The 21830-nt window shown below is 36.0% G+C and overlaps 1 non-coding gene across 1 annotated transcript; it reads right to left on the bottom strand.

Moving 5' to 3' along the window:
- Positions 1-9395: 9395 nt before the first annotated feature.
- Positions 9396-9466, bottom strand: TRNAG-GCC (transfer RNA glycine (anticodon GCC)). Its single transcript has one exon. It is a non-coding gene; the product is annotated as a tRNA-Gly (tRNA).
- Between the last annotated feature and the right edge of the window lie 12364 nt (positions 9467-21830).

The raw sequence follows: 21830 nt of genomic DNA, 5'->3' as shown, positions 1-21830 counted from the left end.
GGGGAAACATATATTAAAAGTAAAATTCAATTGACATGTCGCATATGATTGAAAAAAACGACGTTTTTCTTGAAATTTTGACGATGAATATTTAATTTTTATTGGGAAAAAATTAGGGTTCTGTAATGTAACCAAGCTTACAGAATCTCTTGTAATCACGTGTAACAGATCACACTTCAAGAATTATGAGACAATCAATCCAAGCACTCAACGCACGATAAGCAAAATAAAGAAATTAACTCGAGACACAATTTACGTGGTTCGGTCATCAATCGACCTACATCCACGGGAGGAGCTCATCTTTATTTGATCAACAAACTGAGTTTTGAATTACAAAGAAAACCAACAAACAATCATACATAATTCACTCACAAACATTCACTCTCCTTCGATCAGAACACATGTACTGAACTCTCTTCTGATCTTTGCTTTCTCATTAGAGATGACCGAATGGATCTCTTATTTTTCACAAAAACCGATGATTCAATCAAGACTCCTTGCTTCTATATAGTATGAGCATAACTCCTTTTTCAGTTATCCTAAGTGTTCCAACAGAAATCTTCCTTCACCGATTCCATCTCGATCCCTCAGCTCTGAAGTAATTATCTTTGCCAAGTCACTCACTCATTTGTTGACTCAGATGGTTGAGTTGGCACAATGAAACCACAATTCTCCACCTTGACAATCAACCAACTTAAACTGATTAGCTCCTCCATGTTCCCTACTTCTACGTCTTTTCCTTGCTGGAAACATTTATCAAATTCAAACAGTGCTGAAACTTTGAGTTTGGAATAACCTTTGTACACATATCTGCAGGGTTATCTTTTGTACTGATCTTCCTTATTGAAACAGAGCCTGTTTCAATCACATCCCTTACAAAATGCAAACGTACATCTATGTGTTTCGACCTTTCATGGAAGACTTGATGCTTGGATAAATGTACTGCACTTTGGCTATCACAGTGAACACTTATTGTCTTTTGAACATATCCGAAGTCTTCCAGGAATCCTTTCATCCATAGGGCTTCTTTTACAGCTTCTGTAACAGCCATGTATTCAGCTTCGTTGTTGATAGGGCTACCACATGTTGTAGCATAGCTTTCCAACTTACTGCTGTCCCATATACCAAGAAGATGTATCCTGTTAAGGATCTTCTTGTGTCTAAACTTCCAGCAAAGTCGGAGTCAACATAGCCAGTTGCAATGTCCAGAACCTCACTGGTGTGTCTGAACATCAATCCAAGCTCAAGAGTTCCTTTAAGATATCTGAGAATCCATTTAATTGCCTGCCAATGCTCTTTCCCTGGGTTAGCCATAAACCTACTTGCTAAGCTAATTGCATAAGCAAGGTCTGGCCTGGTGCAGACCATTGCATACATTAAACATCCCACAGCACTTGCATATGGAATCTTCTGCATATTGGCTTTGTCCTGTTCAGATTTTGGTGACTGGTTTATTGACAACTTGAAGTGATTTGCAATTGGTCCTTGCGCTGCTTTACAGTCACTCATCTCAAACCTTTGAAGCACTTTTCTCAGATATTCAGTTTGAGTAAGCCATAGAACTCTCTTTGTTCTGTTTCTAAGTATCTCCATTCCTAGTATCCTTTGGGCAGCCCCTAAGTCTTTCATTTCAAATTGTTCATTTAGTTCATGTTTCAGCTTCTGTATTTCAGTAAGGTCATGACATGCAATTAACATGTCATCAACATACAGTAAAAGATGCATTTGTCTCCCACATTGAAGTGTCTTGTGGTAAACGCACCAATCATGCTTATTCCTTGCAAAGTTGTGATTCAACATGAACTCATCAAATTTCTTGTACCATTGCCTAGGGGCTTGCTTGAGATCATAAATGGATTTCCGTAGAAGACATACGTATGGTGTTGTTGACTTGTACTCAAACTTTTGTGGTTGCTCCATGTAGATCAGTTCTTCAAGGTTTCCATGCAGGAAAGCCGTTTTAACATCCATCTGTTCCAGCTCAAGATCCTCAGTGGCTACCATGGCAAGTACTACCCTTATAGACCTGTGTTTGACAACAGGAGAAAATATTTCTTGGTAGTCTATCCCTTCGATTTGAGAGTATCCTTTTGCTACTAGCCTAGCCTTGTATCCAGGCTTCTCAACACCAGGTATACCCTTCTTTTTCTTAAAGATCCACTTAGAGCCAACAACTCTCTGTCCTTGTGGCTTAGGGACCAGATCCCAGGTCTTGTTTCTTATTAGAGAATCAACTTCATCTTTCATTGCAGTGTACCATGAGTGCCTCTCTTTTGAGCTCATTGCTTCTTCCACATTTTGAGGCTCATCTTCATTCACTTGAGAGGCAACAGAAAAAGCATAAGAGACTAAGTCTGCATGACCATATTTCTGAGGTGGTTTAATGGTCCTTCGTTCCCTGTCTCTTGCTAATTGATAATCTTCCAGGTCTGTGTTTTTCAATGTAGTACTTTCTGTGGAATCTGGAATGATTTCATCCTCTTCCTTTAAAAGGTTAGGAAGCTCCACCTTGACTGATGTATCATTGCTACTGGTACTGATTTCTGGAGTTGATATGTTTAGTGGTTTATCTTTAAAAGGATACATATCCTCTTTAAAGGTCACATCCCTGCTAAGAAGCAGCTTTTGGGTTCCAGGTTCTATACACCACAACCTATAGCCTTTTACTCCTTCTGGGTAGCCTAGGAACACACACTTGATGGCTCTTGAATCTAGTTTTTCTTGCTTTATATGTGCATAGGCAGCACATCCAAACACCTTTAGTTCATCTAGATTAGGAGGTGACCCTGTCCACAATTCCATGGGAGTTTTAAAACCCAATGGTATTGATGGACTTCTATTAACTAGGTAGCATGCAGTACCTACTGCCTCAGCCCAGAAAGACTTGGGCATCCCAGAGTAGGACATGATACATCTCACTCTTTCAAGGAGTGTTCTATTCATTCTTTCTGCAGTGCCATTTTGCTGTGGTGTGCCAGGGATTGTTAGGTGCCTTGAGATACCCTTTTCCCTGCAGAATTCAACGAACTCTTTTGAGCAAAACTCCAGCCCATTGTCTGTCCTAAGCTTCTTAAGTCTCTGTCCAGACTGATTTTCAGTGAGAGTCAACCAAGTTTTGAACTTATCTATTGCTTCACTCTTATTCTTTAAGGTGTAAACCCATACCCTACGGGAGAAATCATCAATTATAGATAGAAAATATCTGGCCCCACCATTTGAAGCAACACGTGAAGGATCCCCAAAGATCAGAGTGAACATATTGCAAGGGAGCAGTTGACATATGTAATCCTTTAGTAAACTTTACTCTGGTAGATTTTCCTTTACACAGTCTTCACAAAATGCTAATGGAGTAAGCTGTTTATTTCTTATCAGTCCTTGCTTATGTAATTTAATTAAGCCTTTCTCACTGACATGCCCAAGCCTTAAGTGCCATAGCATTGTATTATCTTGGTCCTTTTCTATTGTAGCAGAAGATCCAACAATGGTACTTCCATCTAGAATGTATAAGCCATTTTGCTGAGTTCCTTTCATGTGAATTAGAGACCCTCTGGAGACACTTAATATTCCCTGAGCAGCTTTGAATGTATATCCTTGTTTATCAAGAGTGCCAAGAGAAATGAGATTCCTTTTAAGCTCTGGCACATAACGTACTTCTTCCAGAATTTTCTCAGTACCATCTCTCAGTCTTAATCTGATGTTCCCAATGCCACTCACTCTACAAGTTTTATTGTTACCAAGAATGACTTGTCCCCCATTGAACTCATTAAGAGACTCAAACCAGTCCTTGTTAGGACTCATATGAAAAGAGCATCCACTGTCTAGTATCCAACAGTTTTCCTTTCTCAGGTCTGATGTGCACAGAACATCCCCACTTTCATATCCTTCAAGTGTTGCCTCTGCCTCACCTTGATCACGTTGTTTCTCACCATTTCTTTTAAGTTCTGGACAATTTATTCTGATATGACCAGGTTTATGACAGAGGAAACACTTGAATTGTTTTGTCTTGGATCTCGATCTACTTCGGTGTTTTGATCGAAATTCCTTCTTTTCAGTTCTGCTGCGAGAGTACAATCCATCTCCAACATCTTTATACTCCTTTTCATTGTGTGTTTGAGATTCTTTTGCCTTTAAGGCCTTTTGAATATCTTCGAATGACAGGGACTCCCTGGCATACTTCATTGTATCAGAGAATACTGAGTAGGATTTTGGAAGGGCATTAAGAATGATAATGGCCTTATCTTCATCTTCTACGTCGGTACCAATGTTTTGTAAATCTAAAATGAGCTTGTTGAACTCATCAAGATTTTCACATATAGATTTCGTCTCTATCATCTTGAACCCAAATAGCTTACCTTTCAGATAGATTCTATCTTGATTGGATTTTTTCATATACAGAGATTCTAACTTGTTCCATATCCCAGCAGCTGTTTTTTCGGAGGATACTTCCCGAAGAACTTTATCGTCTAGATTCAGAGTGAGGGTGCTGAACGTCAATTCAAGAATTTCATCTTTCTTCTCACGGTCAAGAGTATCAGGGAGATCCTTTTCACCCAGTAGGGCTTTCGCAACTTTCTGTTGAACAAGAATGGCGTACATTCTCCTTCGCCATAAACCAAAATCTCCCTTCCCGTCAAAACGTTCCACCTCAATCTTTGTACCCATCGCTTTGACTTGTACAGCTTTGAACCTGGCTCTGATACCACTTGTAATGTAACCAAGCTTACAGAATCTCTTGTAATCACGTGTAACAGATCACACTTTCAAGAATTATGAGACAATCAATCCAAGCACTCAACGCACGATAAGCAAAATAAAGAAATTAACTCGAGACACAATTTACGTGGTTCGGTCATCAATCGACCTACATCCACGGGAGGAGCTCATCTTTATTTGATCAACAAACTGAGTTTTGAATTACAAAGAAAACCAACAAAAAATTATACAGAATTCACTCACAAACATGCACTCTCCTTCGATCAGAACACATGTATTGAACTCTCTTCTGATCTTTGCTTTCTCATCAGAGATGACCGAATGGATCTCTTCTTTTTCACAAAAACCGATGATTCAATCAAGACTCCTTGCTTCTATATAGCATGGGCATAACTCCTTTTTCAGTTATCCTAACTGTTCCAACAGAAATCTTCCTTCACCGATTCCATCTCGATCCCTCAGCTCTGAAGTAATTATCTTTGCCAAGTCACTCACTTATTTGTTGACTCAGATGATTGAGTTGGCACAATGAAACCACATGTTCAAATTCAAGTTGTTTTAACCATATACATTTCTCAACTAATCTATGGTAACAGTGATGGTTTCGATTTCTTATTCAGCTACAATTAGAACTGATAACAAAAATCCTTGGTTTCAATTTTTATTTTATGTTGTAAAATGGAAACTTAAAAAATAATTTTCGAGAAACATTTTCTATTCTATTTTTGACTAATGATTAGAACAGAAAACAACCATGGTTGGAACTAGATCGAGGACTGGTACACAAGTATATTTCACATAATTTTAATTGAAATTTATCCATTACAATTTTGACGATGAACAGGTAGCAGTCAGTATGACTCATGAGAAAATTTAAAAATTAAAATTTATTATTAAAAAAATATAGTATATCATCGGGAGAGCCTAACTGGTAGTGTACGATAATAGGTCGGGTCCTATAAGACTTACTCGTATATGTCTGATTAAGAGTGATCATGGTGTAATTTGAGTTGTTTTTCACGAAAATATTCAAACCGGATTGAACTATTTGATTTTAAATATATTTATAATACATAATTTTTATGTAAAAGTATATCCGTGGTTTATGGGTTGGGTTGTTTTTTAATGAAGAAATAAGGACCACCGAGAAGAATAAATTATAGATTACTAGTACGTACGCTTGAACCAAAAATTTAAATTGATACAAAAAATATGAAATGAACGTAGAAACAATCATTTAAAAATTAAAACTAGAGTAAGATATTATTTTTCTTTTTAATCGTTTTTATTTATTAATAGTCGTAAATACTTCTATTAGTATGTTTTCCTTCGTATGTCTTCTTATGTTTTCAAGTGTTCTAATGATGGTGTTGACAACTGTCAACAACACCAATGCTCTAATATATTTAATTCAGGGAGAGATGAAATTTAACTCAGTGGGAGATACACTCTAATGCAGGGAGAGCTTAACAGAATGTCGAAATGACCAAGATTATCATTTTTGGATGTTTTGTCCAGAAAGACAAAAATGAGGAGACTGAAAGAAATATTTTATTCCTCTATTATTTTTTGCTAAATTGATAATATCAATTTAAGATTTTGTCTTTGTAGATTATAAGATCTTACTTGATTTATTTCTAGATTTTAAGATCTTGCTTGATTTATATCTAGATATTAGATAATTTGTTTTTAATATGTTTTTTATTTTTAAGATATTTTATCCTTGTTTAAAACTTGTTCCAATATGTTCTAGGACTCATTATGAAATTATCTTTAGGTCAAGCAATGAATATAAATATGTAGAGCCTTACAGCCGCGTGTGGCTCTTTTTTGCATGGTCGGCAGAGGAGTTCTTGCATAGAAAAAAAATACGAGAGCCGAACCTATTTTGATGAGAAGCTTTTGTGTGATCGGGTGATCACTTTGTTGCGTTGCTGATCCGTTCAACATATATTTGCTCTGAAGTTTTTCGCATGATCAGTTGATCACTTTGCGCAGCTACTGAAGTTTTTTTAAACATACTTAGAGTTCAGAGTTGAAAATTTTCGTGTGAAGAGTTTGTGTGATTGATTCACATACTTACCATGTTGCTGATTGTTGTTGACGATACTCGAAGAACAACATTGCGTGAAGTGATGGTTGAAGAGTAGTTTCGTTTAGTTTTTAAGCAATACATTTTTGTTTTATGCATCTAGTATTTGGTTGGAGTTTTTGATGTATTTTAATTTTTTGGAGTGTCAAGGAATTTACTTTTGTTAATATCACTAGTATTGTTTTTGTGGAAATAATTTAGATATTTTACTAGTGAATTTTTGCCATTAGCCATTGCACAAGTATTCGTACTTGTGCATAATTTAAATCAGGTATATATTTATTAAAGTTATACTTGTGTGTTAATAATTAATTTCCGCTGCATGTTGTGTGCTGATGTTGACAACATCCGAGAACAACACCAACTTCTGATACACACATCATAATTTATTTTTTTCCGTCTATGATCAACAACGGCCTTTCAATTGGTATCAGAGCCGACACTTGATATACTAAGTGATTGATTCTGGTTTTTGTTGTTTTTACAGGAAATATAACAATAGCTCAATGGACGTATTGGACTCAAGTGCTGTCTTTAGACCACCAACCTTGGATGGATCGAATTATGCATTTTGGAAAGTCAAAATGAGGATGTACATAAAATCCATCGAGGAAAGAGCTTGGCAACGAGTTCTATATGGTTGGTCACCACCTAGAATTGTTGATGCTGATGGTGAAAACCGAGTTAAATCTGAGAGTGCATGGTCTCATGATGATTCGAGATAGGCTCGGGCAGATAATGTAGGAAAAAGTTATAAAGGATGTTAGAGTTTCAGTAAAAAATGGTCATTTTACGTCCAAGGAAGTTCGGAAGTCATGGAAATGTCCCAAGTAATTATAACACATGTTGCTAAATGTTATTTGAAATATATATATATATATATATATATATATATATATATAATTAAAGTAAGAGCGAGAGACGTTTCAAATATATTAAACTCTAGATGCTTTCTGGTTCTCCAAACCTATGGCAAATAATTTATTTTCTTCAAATTATTATTTATTTCCTAAATTTATTCAACTTTATAATTTGAATAATTTTATTTTTCGATAAATCAACTATTAATCCATAAATTCCAAAATTTGCAAAATAGGCTTTTAAATATTTCAAAGTTGCGGCTTTCAAACTAAAATCCCCAAAATCAATATTTTTAGTTTTAAACATCGCAAATGATAATTCTAAACAAATAATTATCTAAAATTAGTCAAAAATTCTCAACCTTTCATTTTACTTCAAAATTCATAATATTAGAATCCGATTATTTTACTTTGAGACACTGATCTTTTCCCTAATATGGTATCTTGAATGAGCTGGTGTATTGAGCTCCGATATCTTTATAGTAACACCCATAATTCTTATTTATTATATATCGCATTTATCATAAATAATACTTAAAAAAATAACCGATTATCGAAAGTTACTTAATCCATGTGTTCCAAACACAGATCTAACTCCAATCCTCGGTAAATATAAAGAGACAAATGCAACTAAATTACATAAGCTCCCACAAATTATAATATTATATTTTAATTTTCGTGGCACATATGGATACGTCTCATGTGATCGGAACATATCATAAATTAGGCCCACTTAAAATGATATCAACAAATTACAACCAACACATTAAAATATCATAACACACATCCAACACCTTGGTTATGACTCTTAATTAATTAACGACAATTTCCAAAGAATTTACCAATACTCATTTTTCAATTAAAAAGCAGTCCCTTGGTAGAAAAATGTTGTTTTAGCTCCCTATCGTCATGTTTTTCAGTTTTAGTTCTCTCACCCCATCCAAAGTACCAAAATAACATTTAAAATATTTTAAAACCCATAAATACCAAATTCTTTATAGAGTAAATTTATTTTAAATCTCACATCCAATTTTAAGTCAGGCTATGTGAGAAAAATCATGTTATTGCACTCCCTGATCTACAAAAATATATTTATACACTCCCCGGACTAACGTGTTTTTTCTTGGATTAAATTAATACAAAACATTAAAAATATGATACTAATATATGATATTTGAGTACCAGATGTTTTAGATATGATATTAATATATGATTTTCAATTACCCGAATATATATAACAAGTATTAATATTAATGGCATATTTTTATTTTCGGATGAAATTTCGTATAAAATATTGAAAATGTGGTCGTATATATGATATTTGAGTATCATCTGTTATAGATTTGATACCAATATATGACTTTGAGTACTCAAACATATGTAACAAATATTGATATTAATAAAGTTGTTCTAATTTTATACTGAAAACTTTATCTTTTGTATTAGATCTAAAATATTTGCTACTAAAATATTGGATATAAGGAGTGCAAAAACATTTTTTTGTAGATAAAGACAGTGCAAACACATATTTTTTCTGACAAAAATTAAATGCAAAATTAAGTTTGTTTTTGGAGATTTAAAGCAAAATCACCCTAATTGTAATTATAAATAACACAGAAAAAGAAAAAAAAAGGGTGCTCAGCAGCGCCAGATTTCATCTGTGATCAGACGTTGCGACGGACCCATCCATCAGCAATTGGCGCAGCGCTATCATCATCGCAAGCTAGTTTTGCACCAGCCGGGAATCGAACCCGGGTCTGTACCGTGGCAGGGTACTATTCTACCACTAGACCACTGGTGCTTGTTGAACTCTGGGTAATAAAAAGTTAATATATACTTTAATATTTTATCTAAAAAGGTTATTTAAAGAATGAGATTTCAAGATTTTATAAGTATCTAGTAGTTAGATTTTTTTAAAAATATATATATTTATATAATATTTATTCTTTTTTATCCTTTTATAATAACTACTGTTTATATTTTGAAATTTCATCTTCCCTGTAAGTAACCTATAATTAATAGCATAATTTTTACTATTTAAAATTAATAAATTATATAATACGAATTTATGACCTTAATGCATTTCAAAAAACACGTAAGTTGGTTTAAAAAAAACATGTAAGTTGATTGTTATCATGAGGAATCCTTGACGTGAGCTAAATATTATATTTTTATATATATTTTTAATTAAATTGTGATATAGAATATAATCTTCTATAAAAGTGATTGCACCGATAAAAATCCATTGTTAGACACAGCATGACAGATAAAAGTTGAGATCCGATTATGAATGTAAACAGGGAAAATAAAGCAAATATTGGGTCGATTGGGTGTCATATATATAGTACACATACCAAGAGAAGACCCTTCAAATTTACATATGTTAGAGTAAATTCTTTCTCCATTTCCTCTTGAACTCGAAGCGATGTCTTCGTGATTTTGTTTAGCCCTCTTCGGGTCTCTATGTTCTTCCATTTTTTTGCTCAAAAAGATGTCAACTTCCTCCATATTTTTTTCAATCTCCTGTCTACTCCATTGAACTTGTTTAGCCAAGCAAACCATGGAAAATAATCAGCCACGTTGAACTCAGCAGCCAACTGCCGCGTATCATGAAACACATGCTGATATTTGCCACTCCTTTCATCGAAATCTTCATGTTCTTCAGCACTGCTAGTCTCTCCGAAAGCCACCCGACGAACAGTATTATTCGACGGAGCGAACGTGATCACGCTCAGATCCACAGGGTTTTTGGAATTAGCAACACGGAGTTGCAAATGAATTATAACAATCAAATAATTTAGTTGCAAGAAAACCGTTTTCTTTGACAAGATTCTATTTGCAAAAAACCAACCAATGTTCCAATATTTGGGTGTACACAAGGATGATATATAAATGATTTAGACCCAAAAGATTCAAGCTTAACAATGCACAAAGATAATACCATATCTCTGTTTGCATGCTTCGAAGTAACAGGAGTTTGAGTTCCCAAATTTAGTATATCCGTATGACACCTTTTGTCCCAGATGATAAAAATTAAAAATTTAAAATGAGTTTATAATGAACTAACGTGGACTTCTATAATAACTTGAGTTAATCATTTTCATAAAGCGATCGACGAATACGAATTAGTTGCTATATGACCCATTGGCCCCGGCTCGAGACTTGACAATCCGTACAAAGAAACACATGACTATCCAACCAAAACGTCCGATATTTTCAAGGAATCCTAATTATTAGTTAATAATTTACTTGTGTGCTATAAATTCATGTGGGAGACAGATAAACTAGCAGATTGAATCTCTCCTTGAAAGCATGGCTTGCTTCCACGATTTTCTTGCCCGTTCTTGGAGGAAAAGAAGCCGTGTTGCGTGGTGTTTGGAAAGAAAAATCAGAGATGCGGCGTACAAAGCAGAAGATGTTATTGAATCCTACATGTCAAAGCATTTTTTTGTGGAAAGTAGTGGAGAAAAACGTAAGAGGAGCAAAATCATTATCCAACACTTGAAGATTGTGGTGGAAGTGTTAGAGTAGATGCCCTGCAAGTCAATGATTGGCTAGGGAATTTATTGACTCAAGTGTAATAAAACAATATTTATTTTAATATAATTTGACTTTTTATGGTCTTGTTTTACTTTATCTGTATACCCATGCAATCAGCATAGATAAAGTACTTGATTATACTTTAATACAAATGAATCGTAATTCGATTTTGAAACTCATCTGTAAACACTGTATAATCTAAATTCGTTCCTAGTCGATTCAGCTGCCTAAAACATGGATAAAGGTCGTTTGAGCTCGAGACTAGCATCTGTGATGTCGTGTACCACATTTCTTGGTAAGAGCATAGAGATGTCCAAACATGCAGATGGGTATTCATATGATGATTATACCCAACAACCCTCCCTCGGACTTTCCAAGTGGTTATCATTCATCGAGAGGATAAGTCCGTGGTTATGATTGTACACCATTAGTCCTTACGACCCGGGACAACACTGAGGCTCTATATGCTAGAGCTGTGCTTTGACTCATTTACCGACTCCAGGAGAGTCATCAGGTGGCGAGATTGGGTACAGTTGCGACACATATAGGAGCAAGTGCATTGTAGTCGAGAATTCACTGCTCACCTACGGGTGTGGATATCCTATGTGATCTGATTAAATAATAATGTATGGAATCTCTGGCCAGAGTATGAGACGTACGTTGGAGAATGAGTTCTTCAATAGCACATGCGATGCCACTATTTATATGTGTCACATAGTTATCGAATTATTATGCAACCCTCGATGAACCAATGATTGCAGATTCGATCGGGATATATGAGATGAAGGGACCGTACTGTACGTTAATCATAATTGAATGCTTCTTGTAGGCACTATCAGTGATACCTAGGGAATAATGGGGCGATGCTACTAGACGCTCTTACCATGATTCGATGGGTCTAATCAGAAATATGATTTCTGACATTCTCATAATCAATTGTTGATACATAGAATGAGGCAAATTAGGGTAAGTCCGAATAAAGGATTATGTCCTGAATCACAAGGAGTTGTGAACCCACGACTAGCTGCATCCCTGAACCATTGATGGTCATACAATCACTGGATCATTTGTTCCCGTTGAGAGAATAAATTTAAGTAGTTGAATTTATATTATGATATAGCAAATTCAAGGGGTTGAATTTATGATAATTAAATTTTGAGAAAATAAATTCAAGAAGTTGAATTTATGAGATAGTAAATTCAAGAAGTTGAGTTTATGAAATTTGGAGAGAATGAATTCAAGGAGTTGAATTTATAAAATTTGAGTAAATAATTTATTAAATTCAAAAGTTGAGTTTATTAAATATTAAATTTTTGAGGTGATAAATTCAAGTAGTTGAATTTATAAGTTAAATATTAAATTCAAATGTGAAATTTATAAGAGATTTAAATTAAATGTAATGGGTATATGTATAATGAGCTTGTAGGAGTACAAGACCAACATACATATTATTAAGGTTCTTAATTGGACTTTAAAAGATTAATTAATTAATTAAACTAGTTGGACTAGGATAATTAATTGATTAAGCCCATTAAGTATTTAATTTAATTAATGAGCCCTAAGCTTATATATATGTGTATTAGGCTTAGGGTTAAATAGAATTCATTCACAATTTTTGAAAAACCCTAGCCTCCAAGAGAACTTGTTTTTCGAAAATTCCTCCCCTTCCCTTCTCCAAAATTTCAGCCATAACCTTGATTAAATTCAAGGATTTTTGAGCCGCCTCTCGTTTTAATTAATCTCTACGCAAAACTTCTTTCAAATATTCCAGTGCAATTTGGAAGAGGAACAAACGATCAAGTCGTGGACTTGATAGGAGGATTAAAGAAAAGAGATTTGAAGAAAGTTCGTAGGGAATTCATCAAGAACTATTTCTGGTAACCCTGGAATAGTTGGAGTCATGTGAATCTTTCACCAAAGGTATAAAAGTTTAACTCCCTATGAATGTTTATTTTGAAAACCATACGAGTGTCCAAAACATCTTGAATGTTAAGATCTAAAAATTTTAAAACTTCCGCTGCGTTTGGGGCACGAAAAAACCGAGATCTAACAGGAAGAAATTGTATCGATTAAGCTAAAGGTGACACGGCTGGTGGACTTATGGGAGGGTGCTAAAGATTTGAATTTTACACAATGTTTACCAATTGCTTCTTGTGGTGACTATACCATGGTTGGATTCAAAGATGATTCATTGCAACTGTAATTTTTGTAAAATTACAAAAAAACCATCCCATGTACGGGAATTTATGTTATTTTCATATTTTTAAAAAAAATTATCGGATTCCACCGATAATGAAATAATGCCAATAATTTTTCTAATATTATGTCGATTTTATATTATAACTCATGAAAATATAATGTGATACACCATAGATAGCCCATCCCAAACCCAAATGGAGGACAAACCCATCAAGGACCCATGTATTCTCCTATAAATACCAGGTTTGAGTGTTCAGTTAATTCATTCACTATATTATTTTCAGCAGCACCCTCAGTTGCTTTCCACTTATATCCTCAGTTTCTGAATTGAGCGTCGGAGGGGCTATGCCAGGACACCTTCCTGGCACCCTTCTAACGGTCTTATTCGTGATTTCAGGCTCGGGATAGCTTCGAAACCTGCGTCTGGATTAGTGACACTTGCTGGAATCTGACACTAAATTTCATGTGAGTATCACTTGGCGCCGTCTGTGGGAAAATTGAGTTGAGACGTAGAGATGATAGGGAGGAGAGGGAGCAAAAGAGTTAACTCAGCATCATCGCGTCCTCAAATGGGACCCGAACAGTCTCATGCTGAGGCGAGGCAGGAACAATCCCGTCAGAAGACAAGAACCGCGCAACCTCGTCAAGAGACCAGGGCCGAGCAACCCCGTCCCAATGAGAATTTGGGGAACTTGACCCTGGAGCAGTTGGGCCAATTTATCACTCGGACAGTGGATGAGGCTATGAAGAGGAACCAAGAATCTATGTTTGTTGAAGAGCAAGCCACTCGCCAGGAGCGAAAGGAAAATGTTGAGGGCCAGCAGAGCAGTATTGAAGAGACACAGCCCCTCCCAAGCGAAGGAAATGCGGAGATGGGAGAGATGTGGATGAAAATACGGATGTTGAGGCATCAGGTGGGAAGCAGAGCGCCGACCTCCAAGAGAGGAAGTCCTTTTTCACTGGTCATTTTGGAAGAAGGACTTCCTCCAAATTTTGGACAGTCAAATGTGGGAGAATATGACGGGCATACTGACCCCGAAGAACATTTGGGCAAATTTGAGAATGCGGCTCTGTTGCATCAGTATTCGGATGGAGTTAGGTGCAGGGTGTTTCTGGGCACGTTGGTGAGGTCAGCCCAGCAATGGTTTAATACCCTGCAGCCCAACTCCATACAGTCTTTCGAGGATTTTTCTACGGCTTTCTTGCACCGATTTGCTATCAGCAAAAGGAATCATAAAAATTATTTGAGCCTGTTTGTGATGAAACAACAAGAGGCTGAAACTTTGCGAGAATTTGTCCAGCATTTCAACAGTGCAGCGCTGAAAATCCCAGCGGCCACCCCTGACATCATGATAAGTGACTTCACACAAGGATTGAGGGGAAGAGAGTTTTACAAGTCGCTGGTCAAGAAACCACCGTCGAGCTATGATGATCTGTTAGCTCGGGCGGAAAAATATGTGAATCTAGAGGACACCCAGAGGCACAAGAGGTTGGAGCATCGTCCTGGGGGGGGAGTTGAGGGAGCAGAGAGAGGAGGAAGGAAGAGGGGTGCGGGTGAAAAGGAGGAGGACAAGACTAGAGTTAGAGGAAATTCTCATCGTATGTTCTTCTGAATAGGAATCGGGATAAAGTGATGGAGGTGAGGGAATCAGGGGAGAGGGGGGAGAAGTCGCAGAGGATGGAGAGCAATGATAGGTTTCCAACGCGGGGCAGGCAAGAAGGATCATCATCCGGGAATGAGCCGAGATCTCGCCCATCTCCTAGGCGGGGTCGAGGCCCTCCATGGATAAATCAGAGGGTTGGAGAGCCGAGGAGGGAAGGTCGAGGTCAGGATGTCCCTCGGGTGCCCGTTGAACCGAAGAGGGAAACGATAAGGGTAACCACCCTACGAGAGGAATTATTCATATGATCTCGGGGGGTGCTACTGATGGAGATTCCGGGCGAGCTCGGAAAGCACATGGGAGCAGGTTGGAAAACTTTGAAATATCTAGGGGTGCGGACCTAACCCAAGATCCTGTCATCAGTTTTGGGCCAGAAGACCTCCGAGGCATTGTGGCTCCCCATAACGATGCCTTGGTGGTGACAGCCACCGTTGCCAATTACGATGTGGCACGAATCTTTATTGACAATGGAAGCTCTGTTAATATCTTGTTCAAGAGCGCTCTGGATCAGATGAAGGTGGAGGGATTTGAGTTCTAGCCGATCTCTACTCCTCTATATGGGTTTGCAGGACATGCCATCCCGCCGCTTGAGTCAGATTGTCCTTCCTCTATCTTTGGGACATGAGCCTCGGCGGGTAACAAATATGACAACATTTTCCGTGGTAGACACCCCATCCGCTTACAATGGAATTCTGGGACGGCCTGCCCTAAAGGATTTTAGAGCTGTAGCTTCCACATATCATCAGAAGCTGAAGTTTCCTGTCGGTAATGGGGTCAGAGTCTTGTGCGGGGACCAGAAAGTCGCACGTAGGTGTTATGAAGGGATAGTGATATTAATTAATTAAAATTAATCATTCAATAAAATTATTTTTCTTGAATATCTATGGTCTTCGTTCCTCGTTCGAGCGCGAAAAGCAATTTAAAATCTTAATACATGCAACTTTAAATAGACCATGAATTAAAACACAAATTAATGAAATAACCATGCATTTATTGCTTTAAAGGAATTTAATAAAATAGCAAAGAAATTTAATAACTTGCATGCATGTGGTTCACTTGGACCTTCAGCTTTTTGGGACGTTACAATCTACCCCCCTTAAATTAAATTTCGTCTCCGAAATTCGCTTATCCTCGATAAACAAAAAGTTTGGACTCTTAATTCTAGTATCTCAATAATCCACGCTTCCACTGCGCTACTCTGATAAAATAAGTGTTAAACTGTCCTTATGTTTGCTCAATCCTCATTATTTTGCCTACTGAAATCCTCGTTTGCGAATCGCAACTTAAAACAACTTATGGTTACTTAGTTCTATTTTTCCTATGTCCTCGAATTTCTGACTTCCTCGCAATTCCTCGTACTAGAGATGGATTTTCAAACTCATCTCACTTTACTTTTCTTATACAATACCCATAATGTTCACCGACCTATTACATTAGCATTTATACAGTTCAACTTAAGAAACCTTAGCACCAAAATTTACTGATCGACTTTTGTCCTCGGTAATACACTTAAAAGTAAAACCTTATCTCAACCCCATAATAATATTAGCCTAAGAACCTTGAATCGAATCTTTATCTTATGGCACCAAACTAACGTAACTTAACTATTTAAAAGTACATCCCAAGTATCAACTTGTTGCAAATCTTAAATTTCGAACCCAAAATATACTATAGTGATCTTCTACCTAAATAATAAAACCCTTCTAGCAACGATTACATGCTTAAACTATTATCTTCACAAATACAATAAAGTTGAGGCCTAAGACCTTTTGACTTTCCTCCTTGAAACAAATGTCGCATTCTTACGTATCCTCGATGCTTAATTAATCCTAGCGTAAAAACTTAATAAGTTCTTCCCTATTAATGATGGACTATCTCTAATAAATCGACTTCACTTATAACACATACGGTTCTAGAATCCCCATATCAATATTTTAGATTTCTTACTCGATAAAAATCTTAATATTCGTCCATTGGTAACCTGTGTTGAACACAACTAATTTCCTTTTGTTTTTATTTAACCCAAAATTTCAGTATGAACACCTATCTCATAAACTTAAAATTCAAAATTATCCAACCCAAATAGTTTTAGATAACATAATTCCAACACACATCTCAGCTAAATCACAAGTTTCTTAGTGACTTCCAAAAATTCCTCAAAATGTGGTATCTAACTCACTTCTTACATGCGTCTATCAAGTAACCTAACCTTCGATCATATCCAGCTTTCTAGAAAAATTAAATCCCCATAAAGGTATAGTCCTGACTGTTAAGATCATGACTAAAACTTATGACATATCAAACTTAAGTTCCCAAAAATTTGCTAACTCAGTGTCTACTCTTATAACTTAGCTAACCGATCCACTTTACCTTAAATTGTCATCACTTTAAATTCTTAATTTGCCACAACAATATTTCACTAACGCTTAAATTTTCAAGCCCAAGATTGTTTCATCCTACAATGTTATTGATTACCATTCCTTATAACATTATAACCCAGATGTCTAAAGGTTTTGAATATCCTTCAAGCCTAAATCACCGAGAATTCCTATCATTTAAACCATTCAATTATCTCTTATTGTTAAACTAGTCCCCAAATTTCTTAAAATTGCACATTAATTCTTAATTTCCTCAAAAATTATCCAATTTGTCCTTAATTTCGAAAATTTCACAATTACTCATAAGTTCTAGGCGTTCCTAATTTCATTTTATAGGTTTCTCGTAACATAAAGTTCAATAATTTTAAGCTTTTTAAACCAAAAACCAATTCCCATAACCTCGAAAAATTACTGATTTTACCCAAGTGTTCCTTAAAAGTTCGATTTTAATCCTCAAAAATTTCATGAATTTTCAATTTGGTCATTAAAGTTCTCGAAGATTACAATTTTGGCCCTACAACTCCTCGAATTTTGCCTTTTTTCCCAATAAAATTTTCGACTTAGCCTCATTAACCTTAAATTTCTTGAAACTCAGAATTTAATCTCAAAAATTAGGCAAATTAGGAAATAGACCCTTAGAATTTTATTTTTGCAATTGGATCCCCAAATTATTGGTTATCACAATTAGGTCTTTAAAATTCTCAATTCATGCAATTCAATCCTTAAATCGAACTAGGTAGACCATGCATTCTAAATAAATTCTACGTTTTTAATACTTCCAAAGTTCCTCGTAATTTTTGAATCATTAATCCTTACATGAAATTCTCAAAATTAACTCAACTAGTAACTATGAACCATCAACATTTTCTTAGAAAACCTACATGCTCCAAAAGCATTCATAATCGCCCAGATTAACTTATGACCCATAAGTAGAACATCAGTACTACTGACCAAAAATAATATAGACAATTCATTTCCAACATTTCCTAATGCCCAAAAGCAGAATTCTTGTTAAGTCCAACTCCACCACAAAGCCAGCATTTTTGGTTAGTAGTACTGATGTTCTACTTATGGGTCATAAGTTAATCTGGACAATTCATTTTCAACCTTTCCTAATGCCCACAAGCAGAATTCTTGTTAAGTTCAACTCCACCACAAAGCCAGCATGCATGAAAATCAAGTAATTTCTCATTTCATGTCGTAACATGCATAAAATTTTTTTTAAATCATTTAATCTCAAAACAAAACGATAGATAAACATGTACTGTAAATCACTATAAAATGTATATCATGTAAACATGCAGGAGATATAATAAAACTTTCAAAACATTTAAAACCTTTAAACTTACAGACTTGAGGCTTGAAGACTGAGTTGCAGAAGCTGGCGTTGGCACAACCCTATAAAGGACCCTTGCTCTGATACCAACTAAAACGTCTACTCGTTTTAAAATTATATTGAACATTATTTTTGCAATGGCTGAAACCATGCCTACATAAATCCATAAAATTCGAAACATGCATTTGTAAAATCCTCACTGCTGAATACAATAACTACAATTAAAATTATGAAAAGAGCAACCAACCTAAACCATTACTGTTTTAAAAATATAAAATGTCCAGCATGTGAAAAACCTGTAAAACCTTTGATCGAGCTAAACTTGCACTGTGGAATCATCAATTAAAAATATGGTTTTGTATGCTCGAAAATTAATCGCAACTGCACGATGTCAAGTAATAGTATGATGTACGAGAGTACGAGTATCGTTCCACTGGAGACTGTATTTTAAAATTATTATTTCCAGTTATCAAATCTTTAGCAACGAAATTTGAATGGCTGTTTATGACTACTAAATTAAATAAAAACTCAAAGATCAAATTCAAGAATTAAATAATGAGATATAGAATCTAAATCAATTAATTAAATTTCAATGAGAAATGAATTTGTTGGGAATCTCAGTTCACCTACCCTTCATTATTTACTTAATTCATTCGATAGTGATATATGCTTTCGACAGGATTTCCTATTCAATTGAACACGCCCTCTCGAGCTATGACAAACTAATTCTACTCAGTGAATTAATTAAATGTCTTTAATTATTTATCAAGAGTGAATCGCATATCGATCTATGAAATCACCTATTTTTCGCCCTACCGGACTATGACTATCGGCGCGTATCCAATTTCATATGTCTATGTAAATTGTAGATCCACGAACTATGCTACTCGTTCGTATCACAAGTTATTCTCTCGAACTCATTCGCAATATAAGATTATTATTAAAGTTAGCTACACTTTAATAATTGTCATGAAAGACAGTAGTATACTGAAGAATAAATCAACATCAACATCTGAATTAATCAAATCAAAGTTCGGGGTAGGATCCCCTTAAATCCCAACAAATATTGTGTATTAGCTACTCGAATTCATAGTAGAAAACAAACAACACAATGTTTAAACGATAAATTCTAGATAAGAAATACTAGACAAGACGAGATCTGCGAAGAACGTTGCCCGAAAATCTACGAATCTTCAACTCCAAGCAATTGCTCCAAGCTTTTCTCTCTTCTTCCCCTTTTTAGCCTGCTCAATAGTGTTTGAATACCCTTCAAAATCGTCCAATATCCCCTTCCATACCTTCCATATCCAGAAATAAGAAAAAAAATCGGGTAAGAATTTTTCCAAAAATTCAACTACGCCCGGGCGGATATAAGTTTCCGCCCGGGCGGATTGCTTGCGCAAATCCTGTATTATTTTTTCAATCGGCGCGCCCGGGCTGACATAAGTTTCTTCCCGGGCGGATGACTTTCGCAAATCTTCTAATTTATTAACCTTGAAGGCGCTTGGGCGGACCAAAGTGTTGGACCGGGCAGAGGTCTTTTGCGAATTGATCCATTTTCTTTGATTTATTCACGAATTTCCTACATTTTCACCACGAGACACATGAGCAACAAGAAAACATAATATATGCCAAAATATCACAAAAATGCGTGCAATCTAAACGATATATGTAACACAATGAGCTATCACATAATATGAAAAAAACACGTAAAATCCACCTATATCAACCCTTCAATACTAACCTTTTGCTCGCCATCGAGCAAAACAGGTGACATCACAAAACAGAACATGACACAAAGTAGCTCGAAAAAATTCAGAGTCATCAATTAGCCTCAGCGAACCTCAACATATTCCCTTGTTGAGCAATGTAAAAGCACAACTCTTCGCACTTTTCTTGGTCTAGACATTGTTTCAAATAAAACCAGAACGTGTATATGTGTGTCGTTAGTCCTAGCATCATATATGATAGAGAGATCCATTCTCAACCATTGTCAGAGATGTAAATCAGCCTGTTAGTGTAAATCTTACTCTCCTCTATTCCTCTACACTCAGTAACCACCTGCAACCCTTTTTTTTACTGAATTGGAATACAGTAATAAAAAGATTATATTAGAAACTTTCATTTCAGATTCAAATCCATGTGTTTTACATTTTTAGCCAGGAATATGATTTCATTCCTTTATTCGGCTCCCCAACACCTTACATCTCCAACTTTAGTCAGGAATATGATTTCATTCCTTTATTCGGCTTCCCCACACCTTACATCTCCATCTTTCTCTTTTTTTTTTCTTCTTTTCTTTACTCTGCTGATAGATACCTCGATTCAAGAGAATATAGTCAAGCTCAATTCACACCTTCAAACCTCTCTGTTCCCCACTTTAGTTTTAAATTTTCACCATCTTATTATGCATGCTTCTAGTTCTAACATTCGTGCAAAGAGAATTCAACGTTTTAAATATAACTTCATGTCTTTACCACAGTATGTGCTAAAGAAATGCGAGTACACGACAGACAGGGCATGTCTCATCACCTCTTAATCATCCTTGGCTAACAAGTACTACTTCAAACACTGTCGGTTGACATACACACCAATGCAAAACGACTAAAACTAAATGCCAACGAATAAAACAAACAAAGCACAAAAAAAAAAAATAAACACACAAAACAACACCCATCCACCCCCCAATACTAAAGTCGAGCAGTGTCCCCAATTCAACAGACGATAGTAAAAGAGACAAATAGTGCATAACACAATGGATGCAATAGAACCTAATCATGCAACAAAAATAAATAAAATGATCGAAACGAAATGCAAGAAATAAAAGAAGGGATAGAAGTGACTCTCCTCTCAATGATCATCCTCCTCGTGCTCCTCCGGGGGAATGACGCCAGCTTCCGCCTCTGGTGCATTGGCGTAGTGAAACTGAAACAGCGGTGGGAAAGCTGGCATATGTTGTGGCATAATGACCGGGTCAATACCACTGTGGCTCAGGGACAGACGCAACATGGCATCAATAGCGGTCTGATATGTCTGACTCACAGCCTGCCA

This window comes from Primulina tabacum, chromosome 13, assembly GCF_025594145.1.
Source record: "Primulina tabacum isolate GXHZ01 chromosome 13, ASM2559414v2, whole genome shotgun sequence".
NCBI lineage: Eukaryota > Viridiplantae > Streptophyta > Magnoliopsida > Lamiales > Gesneriaceae > Primulina > Primulina tabacum.
Note: the sequence above shows the minus strand (reverse complement) of the source record. Positions and strands in the feature narration are given on the sequence as shown.